Source organism: Aethalodelphis obliquidens, unplaced genomic scaffold (assembly GCF_003676395.1).
Source record: "Aethalodelphis obliquidens isolate GAN/ISIS:26980383/991018 unplaced genomic scaffold, ASM367639v1 scaffold25, whole genome shotgun sequence".
In the NCBI taxonomy this organism is placed as follows: domain Eukaryota; kingdom Metazoa; phylum Chordata; class Mammalia; order Artiodactyla; family Delphinidae; genus Aethalodelphis; species Aethalodelphis obliquidens.
Genome location: NW_020837969.1, coordinates 13,663,275 through 13,674,468, shown reverse-complemented (window position 1 = coordinate 13,674,468; position 11,194 = coordinate 13,663,275).

The following is an 11,194-nucleotide window of genomic DNA, read 5'->3' as shown; positions in this document are numbered from 1 at the left end:
TATACCATTTCATCACTTATAATTAATATTGTCTGTGCAGGCCTCTTCCGAGAAAATATTTATGTTATGTTTCACTTCCTACAAAGAAATTCATCTTCTGGCTTCCCCATAAAATGAAAAATTACATAGTGAGTTAGGAAAAAAGAGAAAACTATTGTAGTCCCATTGGCTAATTTTAAAGTGAAATTTATCATAGAAAAATATTCTTCCATCTAAATAGTCAGAAAATGAATTGATTTTGAAGCATTCTATTTTTCTTGACAAAAAAGTCTGACTTTAGAGGAACTATAGTTTTAGGTCATGTAATCACTATCTTGCTGAAATCAAAATTCATATTAAACTAATATTTAAATCAGGAGTAATTAAAATGTCTGATGTGTACTTTTTCCTTTTTCACTAGAAATGCTCATTTCTCAGATCACAAGAGAGAAAGTTTTTCTTATGCTTCCTTCTTACATGTGTTAAATAGGGTCTTTTGATTCACTCAAGGAATTATAATATTTAGCAATGAGAGACACAGGAATTGTGTGGGAAGCCAGGAAGCTGGAATACAGATGAAGAAATGGAAGATTCTAGGGACTAGACTAGGTGTGGTAGGCAGAATTCTATGATGGCTGCAAAGATTCCCACTCCCTGGTGCACACACCCTGTAAAACCCCCTCCTCTTGAATGTGGAGAGAACTGTGAGTATGGTAAGATAGTCACTCCTTGATTACATTGCTACATAAGACACCTAAGCAAAAGACTGGAGTGAGATCCCCATGTTGGCCTTGAAGAAGCAAACTACCATGTGTGGAGAGGGCCATGCAGCAGGGAATGACAGGCAGCTTCTGGGAGCTGAGAGCCTCAGTCCTACAACCACAGGAACTGAATTCTGCCAACAATCAATGGGCCTGGAAGAAGACCCTGAGCCTCATCTGACCACAGCCCTGACTGACACCTTGATTTCAGCCTGTGAGAGCCTGAGCACAGGACCCAGCTAAGTTGTGCCTGAACTCCTGATCCACAGAAATTGTGGTATAATAAATTTATATGTCTTAAGCTTCTGAGTTTGTGGTCACCTGTTATTCAGCAATAGAAAATTAATGAACTGGGTTACCTTCTTGCCCCTCAGGGATATACATGTGACAATGCTACCAATCTGTGTGTGATAAACAGCCCACATCCTTGCTTCTCTGCCTATGTGTCTTCTCTATTTATGCTCCCACTCATAAGTGAATGTCTTTCTCTGTCTCGTAGAAGCTGGGCAGACAAAACAATAGATGTCCTCAAAATGCCTTACCTTACTGAAGCAACTTTGTAATGTCAACTAATCCTCACAACAACCCTTTGAGGTGAGTACCATTTTATTTTTTTTAATTTTTGGCCAGGCCAAGCATCTTTCAGAATCTTAGTTCCCTGACCAGGGATTGAACCCGGGCCCTCAGCAGTGAAAGCAAGGAGTGTTAACCACTGGACGGCCAGGGAAGTCCGAGTACCATTATTATTCTCATTTTTGTAAGAAATCGAGGCATTAGGTGACTTAAGTGGGGAACCAGCCTCAAACCCAAGATGTCCTGCATTATGTCTTTTGCTCCTCTTCTGCGCTGCTACTAACTTAAAATAACAGGAGAGTCTCATGGAGGCCACACAGATAGTGAAAACTCTACCCAGGAGAGTACTGATAACATATATTGCATTCTTTCCTCTTGAGACAAACCAAGGACAAGCCACTATGGAGCCATCATTCAGCTTCTCTAATTTTGCTGCTCTTGCTTCCCCAATAGTGCCTGAGTCAGGAAGACCTAGGTATAAACATTTGTTGGCTCTACGACCATGGGCGAATTAGTTACCTCTGTGAGCTCTGGCTTTCTCAGCTGCAAAATGAAGCTATAGCTAGACTTACTCTGTAGTGTTTCCATGTAGAAGCTCAGGCAATGGTAGTTGTTGCTGTTGGTGGTGGTTATTCATCAAGAGCAACTGCCACGTCTGACTCCTCTATGGCTTAACAACAATTAAGCAACCTCTAAGTACGGCTCACGTGAGTAAGTTCTGTGGATGTCCGTACTAGCTGGTGTTCCCATGAAAGAAAGAATTGGCTCTTTTTTATTTGGGAAATAATTTCTCAAGAATTTAAGAGCAGTCAGAAGTCCCTGTAGACGTATACTAGGAATAGATTTGTTCAAGGCACAGGGCAATCCTACTTTTGGAACTCTCTGAGTGGGCCAGATCATCACCATCAGAAAATTTCCAGAAGGTCCAACATCATATGTAAACTATCAACCTGTAGAATTAAGGTTAAGATAAGGGCTTCCCTGGTGGCGCAGTGGTTGAGAGTCCGCCTGCCGATGCAGGGGACACGGGTTCGTGCCCCGGTCTGGGAAGATCCCACATGCCAAAGAGTGGCTGGGCCCGTGAGCCGTGGCCGCTGAGCCTGTGCGTCCGGAGCCTGTGCTCCGCAACGGGAGAGGCCACAACAGTGAGAGACCCGCGTACCACAAAAAAAAAAGGTTAAGATAAGAGCATGGGCTTCAGAGTGGCATCTACCTGGATTCAAATCTTGCCTCTGCCACTTATTCTCTGGGCTTGCCTCAGTAAGTAGTTAACTTCTCTGTGTCTTGGATTCCTCATAAATAAAAGGAGGATATTAAATGTTTTCTTCATGGTGTTACGGAGTATTAAATGAGTTAGTATGTATCTGTAGTGTTTAGAACAGTGCCTGGATGTGGTAAACTATCAGTAAACTTTAATGTCTGTAAATTCAACCAAAATTGATTGAGTTTCTACTACATACCAGGCACTGTGCCGAGCACTGTGAATATAAATGACAAGAAAGGAAGAAGAAAAAATTTAATATTTATTGAGTTCTTATGAATAAATCACTCTGATAGGTGTTTCACATACATTATCCTAATTAGTTTTTAATTAGTAACCTTATTAGGTAGATATTATTTGCCCTGTTTTTTAAGTGAGGAACACAGGTAAGGAGAGATTAACCATGTTTCTTAAGGTCACAGAGTTTGTAAGTGGTAAAACAGGGATTCGAAGCCTAGACTAGGTTCAGTCCTGCTTTTGCTACAGATAAGACATAATCCCTGTCCTTGAAGAATATATATATACAAAGTAGAGATATTTACCTAGAGGAATGAGGAATTCCTTGGGGTGTCAGAGAAATGACGTTTGAAAGATGAATAAGGTTTCTCCAGAAGAAGAAGGGCATTTGGGGGGTGGAAGGGGAAAGGAGTAAAATATCCACAGATTGAGAGGCACAAAAACACGTCTGAAGTATTGGAGGACCAGCAAAGAAAATGACCAAGGATGCTGTCTCTGTGAATGGGAACTTGGGTGACAGTCATCCCACACAGCGTGTTGCTACTTGCAGTGATCCAGGAATTCATCCCTGCTTACAACATCAGCAGTTTCTAACTGTAAGTGCTAAACTGCTCTGCGTCACTGCCTCTTCCCAGCAGCCCAAACATAGGCCCACTCCCACCTAAGCTGCGCGCATCTTTAAGGTATTTCTGCTGTCCTCCTTGGCTGCTGGCCCCCACCCCAATTCATGTTACAGCATTTACTCCTCTCATTGTGTTTCGATCGTTCTGCAACAGCTTCTAGAGCTGCTTCATCAGTTCCATCTGTGTGAGAACATATATTTTCCAAAGATTTTTCAGCCCTGACTCCATTCCAGGCAAAATGAACCTTCTGCATTGTTACTAGGCTATTTCCTACAGACCTCTCTTAGAGCCATCATTATGCTGTAATGACTGTCTATGTGCCTCTTTTCCCTCATGTGAATTCCTTAGAGCAAGCAACAGGTCTGTTCATCTCCAATGTCTAGTCCAGTGCCTAACACATAAACATTTGATAAATAAATGAACAAATGCATAAATGAATGATAACACAAAGGCCCTTGCCAGACACTTAAGAACCTCCATCTGATGGAACCACTCATCCTATCCAATATCCCCTTCCAGTAACCTTAACAAGACAAATTTTAGGCTGGACTTCTTGTTACTCAGTCTTTCCCCTACCACTCTAACCATTATCCAAGCTCCCCACTGCCTCTTCCTTTACCTTCAAATCATACAAGATGCTTTTTTCCACCTACATAGTTTTGCTAATCTTTACCAGCCTGCAAAGCCAAATCCTCTCTTCTCTGCCAACTAAGATCAAACATTTTCCTCACGATGTGCAAAACATTCAGGTATCCTTCCCTGTTTCCCATCCCTGAGATTGTTTTTCAGAATTTTCTTTAACTTTTGAATCCTCTAACACTCATTCAACCCATTTATCACCCTGAAGTTATTTTATACAAGCGTATTTGTCTTCTCAAAGCCAGGGAGTGTCATTTCTTGTCACATTTTTTTCTGTCATTACCCAGTGCTAGACATATGGAAGTTTTTTAAATAAATGAATAAGCGAGAAGCTGGTAGATTCAGAATGGCTACTTAATGGCTAATCTAACACAATACTATCCAAAAATATTTCTAGTAGGAATAATAAATCATTATTTCTATTATCATTAGGTATGATATATGGACAGGGAATTTTATGAGGAACGAGGCTAATTCTCCTCTGCTACGAGAACTGAAATATAACTGACCTTTGCCACCTGTATTTTCAGGTGATGTGATGCAACATACCTAGATTCAAGACTACGCAGTTGTTCCATGGTTGGATCTTGCTGGTTGGAGGACTCGACGTCTGCTCCTTTAGCAAACAGGCTCCAGAGCCTGTAGATTTGATCCGCACTCCTGGGTCCAGCTCACAACGTACGTGTACTTCAGCCCTCACTCTGATGACTGAAGCTCTGGCAGACAGCCACACCGTTTCCACCCAAATCTCATCTGGAATGAGCAGCCCCATCTTCTTTGCCAGAATAGGCTTTAGCCCTAAACCAAGTTAGGGCAGCTGTTTGCCAAGCTCAGAGATGACGCTTGATTCTAACGATCAATATGGAGCCGAGCCACTGAGGAGAAAATGACAGAATGGAAAATAATGATGTTCAATTTCCAGAGTGAGTGCCGTAATGTATTTTTAAAGGATCTATCTAGTTGACTCCGGCCTGTAGGGCTTCAATAAAACTTATCTTCCTTTATATTCTTTTTACTTTTGTGGAAAGAATGTAAACAGATTATTTACAAAAGCTTCTTTTAACAAAATTAAGTTGAAAATCTTGGAATTAAGGAAATTTTAAACAGTTTTAACATAAATAGAAGGAAGATGGAAAGAAAACAGAAAGGAAACGAATGCTTTACAATTCTCCTTTCTCAATTATTCATTGGTTCCATCTAAATGTCTAAAACTTCAAAACATCAAAATGTAAACTGATTATCTGGCCCAGACTGGTCAAATCTCGCTCTCAGGTTGCTTTAACCCGGGATAAAAAGAAGGTCACAATCAATGGCAGAGGACCACAACCTGGCTCTGGCCCCACGATTGTGTAGTAATGCCAATTTGCCTGTTCTTCCCAGGAGTAGTAGCTCACATATACTCCACGATGCCATCTTTCACAGTCTAGTTCCTAGAACCATTTACACCAAAAATGACAGCCTCTGCTCCCGTAACATGATGAAGTCAAAATCGCCAGTGCCCAGAGAAGCTGCCATCACTCCTGCCTATGCCCACTGAAGTCACTGATCCCCATAACATTTCCAAGGAAAGTGGGCAATAAGGCTGCACCAAGTCTGCAATGTGCTTCCTCCCAGAGGCAATGATATTGCTGCTAACGTCTACTTATGTTCCTGGGCCACCAATCCCCAGCAGCTGGCCATGCCCAGTGCTGAGGGTGCTACTGGCTAAGGAAGTTGACCTCCGAAGCTACCAGTTTGGTGGCACTAGTGTAACTGGCAGTATGTGTGCTTAAATCATGTCGATATTTTCATGAAACCACTCTTTCTCGTTCTTATAACTTCTTGCCTTAGGGCTTTGAAACACAGTAATGTGGCTGATCTGGAATGATAACTACTGGGTACAACACCCCTGCCCTTTTAAACCAGTCTACGGACTTGCACCAACCTCTGAGTATTCAACCTCTTATTCTCTTATATTCAACCTCTTATTCTCTTATATTCAACCTCTTATTCTCTTATATTCTTATTATATTCTTATTCTCAACCTCTTATCAACCTCTTATTCTCTCTTCCCCTGGGATCAGATTCTTCAGAAGGGGTTACTCATGCAACTACTCTTCATTTAAAAATCCACTTAGTACCCGGTCAGCTCACAAGTCCTTAACATATGCCCAGATAATCTTGAATTCCAGCACCTGCCTGCTGCAAATATGTATTTTCTTTTATTGAGAGTATTTACGTCAAAGACAATAAGAAATGGTCTCATCTTTGTTTATACCAAGTGGTGGACAAACCTAGAAGTTCAAAATTTAAGTTGCTATCAGCTCAATTTTGAGTACTTGGTAGTTTTGTTTTTCTTTGTTTTCTTTTGTTGTGTCTCTAGAAGTAACCTCATGACCTTCTTTAAATAAGTGAAAATCTGTGTCCTAATTCTAAGAGAACCCCTCAAAACGTTAACGGGAGATGGTAAAATACTTAATATCAAGAAAAGAAGTTCCGAGTTCCTGACAATTCATTTAAAACTGCAGTAATCAACTGAATTTGCATTTCATAACTGGATATCACAATGTAAGGATCTTAAGACTCCCTTTGACAGCTCTGTGATAAAGAGAGCTTTTCTAACTTGAGGACCCCAGTGAAAGACCGAGAATGCCCTGGTTGCTACTGCTCTGACCTCCCCATCACAGCTGGATGACCAGGAAATATGAAAGCTCCCAGACAGACTAATTCTGTGTCATCTATTTTAAACTGCTTTGTAAAATGTAATCAGATGTGCCTGCAATTCTAGGAATGCCTGCTAAGCCTCCTACCAGCCTCTCAAGTCAATCACCATCCCATCCACCTTCAAAAAATATTTAGCTAAAAGGATATATTGCTTCCAATGAGGCCCTGTGTTATTTAAAAGTACATTGTAAAACTGGGGCTGGGGGTGTGCTACATTTAAGCCATGAAAGAGTGAGAGAGAAAACAGGGCATTTTCCTAGGACAAAGGAGCATGTCTCCACTAAATAGATGAACATGTAGCATATGAATGGCAGGCAGTCTTTCAGTAGTTTCTCTGTGAAACCCACAGATGCAACTTATTCATTTTCATGTTGGCTTCTTTTAAGTGCCATGATGCCAGGTAAATGTACAATTCATTATTTATGTTTCACTTGCAGACTAGCATGATGTTCAAAGTATTTCACTGATATTTTTAGGCAGCACACTATCTTAAGAAATACATAATCAACTAACATTTTTCAATTTTTAACACATCTCAAAATAGCTTTTAAATCATTTCATGGTTTCATTTTCAGGACGTTTGTAATCCGTGGTAGGTCAATTTGCTAGTTGGAGAATGGAACTTAAGGAAATACAAATCAAAGGATTCAGCTGTCATATTAGCAAGCTGGCTTCAACTCATGTCATGCCCTCAGACCACAGCCATGAGCCCAGCCAACCAACTAAAGTATGCAGGACCCTAGTTATAGGGAAATTAGATGAGAACGTACGTACAGAACAGCAAAAACTCATAACTGTTGGTAGAAAATTCCCCAAAGCCCCTGACTTCTTGAAAGGAATTCATTTCTGCACCTAAAGAAATGCATAATTTGTACCTACACCTTTCAATTTTCTGAGAATATAGATGGCCCCAAGAATATTGCTACCTTTTACTGTCCTGAGAACAGAAAACATAAACCAGTTTCATGTGCTGATTAACTTTCAGGCAATCAGCTCCAAGAAGATAATAGCACTCCTTAACTGTAGGGATTCAGAAAACCTTCAAAGAAGACTACAAGCTCCAGCTGAGTATCACAGTGGAGAGTTTATCAAAAGCATGAAAGAACTCCAGTTGCCTCGCTGACCATCTTTTGTTAGCTGACTAATTTACAAGTGAATTATGGATCCAGTCTCTTCGAAGATTCAAGTTAACATTTTTGTGTGGTAAGAACACCTAATATGAGATCTACCCCCTTAGCAAAATTTTAAGTGTACAGTACAGTATGGCTAGCTACAGGCACAGTGCTGTACAGCAGATCTAGAACTTATTCACCTTGCATAACTGAAATTTTATACCCACTGAACAGCAGTTCCTCATTTCCTTCTCCCCTCAGGCCCCTGTTTCTGTTTCTGAGTTTCTATGAGTTTGACCATTTTAGATACCTCATCTAAGTGACATTATGCAGTATGTGTCCTTTTGTGACTGGCTCATTTCACTTAACATAATGTCCTCCAAGTTCATCCAGGTTGTCACATATGGCAGGATTTCCTTATTTTTCAAGGCTGAATAATATTCTACTGTATGTATATACCACATTTTCTTTATCCATTCATCTGTCAATGGACATTTAGGTTGTTTCCATATCTCGGCTATTGTGAATAATGCTGCAGTAATCATGGAAGTTCAAATATCTCTGTAAGATCCGGATTTCAATTAATTGGGGTATATACCCAGAAGTCGGATTGCTGGATCACATGGTAATTCTATTTAAAAATTTTTGAGGAACCACCATCCTATTTTCCATAGTGGCTGCAGCATTTTCCATTCCCACCAACAGTGTTCAAGGGTTCCAATTTCTCCACATTCTCTCCAACACTTGTTATCTTTTGTTTTTTTTGGTAACAGTCAACTATTTGATAGTAAATCAACTTTTGACAGTAAGTTATAAAGATTTAGAGGGTTTCTTATGTTCTCTCTGTTATTTAAAAAAGGTGAAGTAGGAACACTAACTGTGCTATTGGAGCTGTGTATTCAACAAACATTTATTGAGCACTTATGTTGTGTCAGACATTATATCAGGCACAGGAAATGGAAAGTGAGTAAGACTGACCTCACCCTTAAGAAGCTTAACGTCTTTAGACCCCTGCATTGCAATAGTATGAAGTATGATGTGTATGTGGAACGCAGTGGCTTTATCTCTCCCAGAGAGGACACTAATAAGTGACTGCAGTATGGTTTGTTATGTGCTAAGCTAGGGGAATGCACATGGGCCTATGCACAGAAACCATACTGGAGACTGGGGGTGGAGGGTGGCCAGGGAATACCGCTCAGAGAAAGTAACACTGGAGCTGCGATTTGAAGGCTCTGTGGAGCAGGCTAAACGAGTCGTGAAGATGGAAAGCAAAATATCACCTGCGTCATGATGAAGCTGATTAGAGTCAGAGATTTGGTTTGTAGTCAAGTGAGCCTGTTGACACTCTCTGCCCCCCACCCCATCCCACCCCATTTTGGGCACTGCCCGTGCTCCAGGGGGAATTTGGGGTCTGCAGAACAGGACTACTACCTCACACTGGAGAGCAGAGGGAAGAAAAGGCACAGAACCCCCCATCCTTAGAGTAACTCCACCCAATTAAGAAATGTGGACCAACGGCTTTCAAATACCAGTTAGGAAACAGGAAGAGGAAGGGGTGGGGTGATAAGCCAAGTAGAGAATCTCTCCAAGTGAAAATAAGAAGGGTAGAAACTAAATGCTCCTCTCTACCACTGCCATCATTTCTCACTTAGATTACTGTATTAGTGTCTTAACTAGTCTCCCTCCTTTCACTATAATCCATGCTCCACACAGTAGCTCAAATAATATTTTTTATTGTGGTAAAATACACATAATGCTATGTGTCACATAATGAATTGTGTCCCCCCAGAATTTATACGTTGAAACTCTAACCCCCAATGTGGCTGTATGTGGAGTGAGGGGGTAATTAAGGTTAAATGAGGTCATAAGAGTGGGAACCTAATCTGATAGGATTAGCGTCCTTATAAGAGGAAACACCAGAGAGCAGCCTGTTCACCCTCTCTCCAAGCGCAGGGCATAAAGGCCACGCGAGCTCACAGTAGCAAGGCAGCCATCTGCAACTCAAGGGGAGAGCACCAGACATCAACCCTGTTGGAACCTTGATTTTAAATTTCCCAGCCTCCAGAATCATGAGAAAATGAATTTCTGTTGTTTAAACCACCCAGTCTGTGGTATTCTGATAGGGCAGCCCAAGCTAACACACACAGCATAAAACTTAACACTTTAACCATTTTAAAGTATGCAATTCAGTGGCATTAAGTGCATTCTCAATGTTGTACAACCATCACCACTGTCTACTTCCAGAATCTTTTCATCACCCCCAAAAGGAAATCCTGCACCCATCAAATAGTCGCTCCCCATTTCCCACACTCTCCAGCCCCAGCAATAACTAATCTGCTTTCTGTCTCCAGGGACTTGCCAATTCTGAATATTCATATCCATGGAATCAAACAACATGTGGGGAGCGCTCATTATTCAGGGTGGCTGAGGGCAGGAGGGGACGACAACACTCAGGTCTGAGCCTTGAATAACAATCCCGGGGGAGCTCTTCACCAGAACAGAGGGGAGAGGAAGGGAAAGAAGCAAAAGGTTCGGATTTTGGTAAAGTCGAGCCTGAGTTTCTCTGAGGGAAAAAGTTAACAGACATTTCAATATTTCAATATATGGATCTTGCATCCAGTAAAAAAAAAAAAGGACTGGGGGAGACAGGCTTTAATTTTTAAGTAAAAAAGCCATGGGTTTTCATGAAGCCACCCAGTGAAATTCCAGAACACGGGATGAGCCTGGGAATCATTGAAATTTAAGAGGCAATTATCGAAGAGGCCTTTGAAGGTACTAAGGGCCTTCCAGTGATGTATGTCAGAAAAAATCCGGAAGATTCTGGTATGACAGGGTCCGGACGCCTCGGCCCAGAGCCTTTGCTGAGTTTGGTTTTAATTTGTACCTCGAGCATCCAATTCTATGTCTAAAACTTAGTGAGTTCATTATTCTAGGGGAGCAGCAAACGTATGTTCTCTGCAGATGCCTTTCCAGTAGAGAGAAGGCTTTCCTCCAACCGCTACCACTTGCCAGGACTTGGAACCTAAAATGCTCATTTCCTTCCCAGTGTCACCAGAAAACTGGGAAAAACAGGGCAGAAGTACTAATTTTCCTCCACTCCTGAATGTGTCTCCCACACAAGAGGAGGCTGAGCCCAGTATTCTAGAACAGGAATAACATTTTCCAGATAATATAAACACGGACTCTATAAAGTAATTACTCATTAGTTATTATCTCCATTTTTCATCTTACGTTTTAAAGAATTTAAAAAAAGAAAACGAGGGCCCACTAAGATGACTATATATGGGACCAAGTGCTCTCTTGACT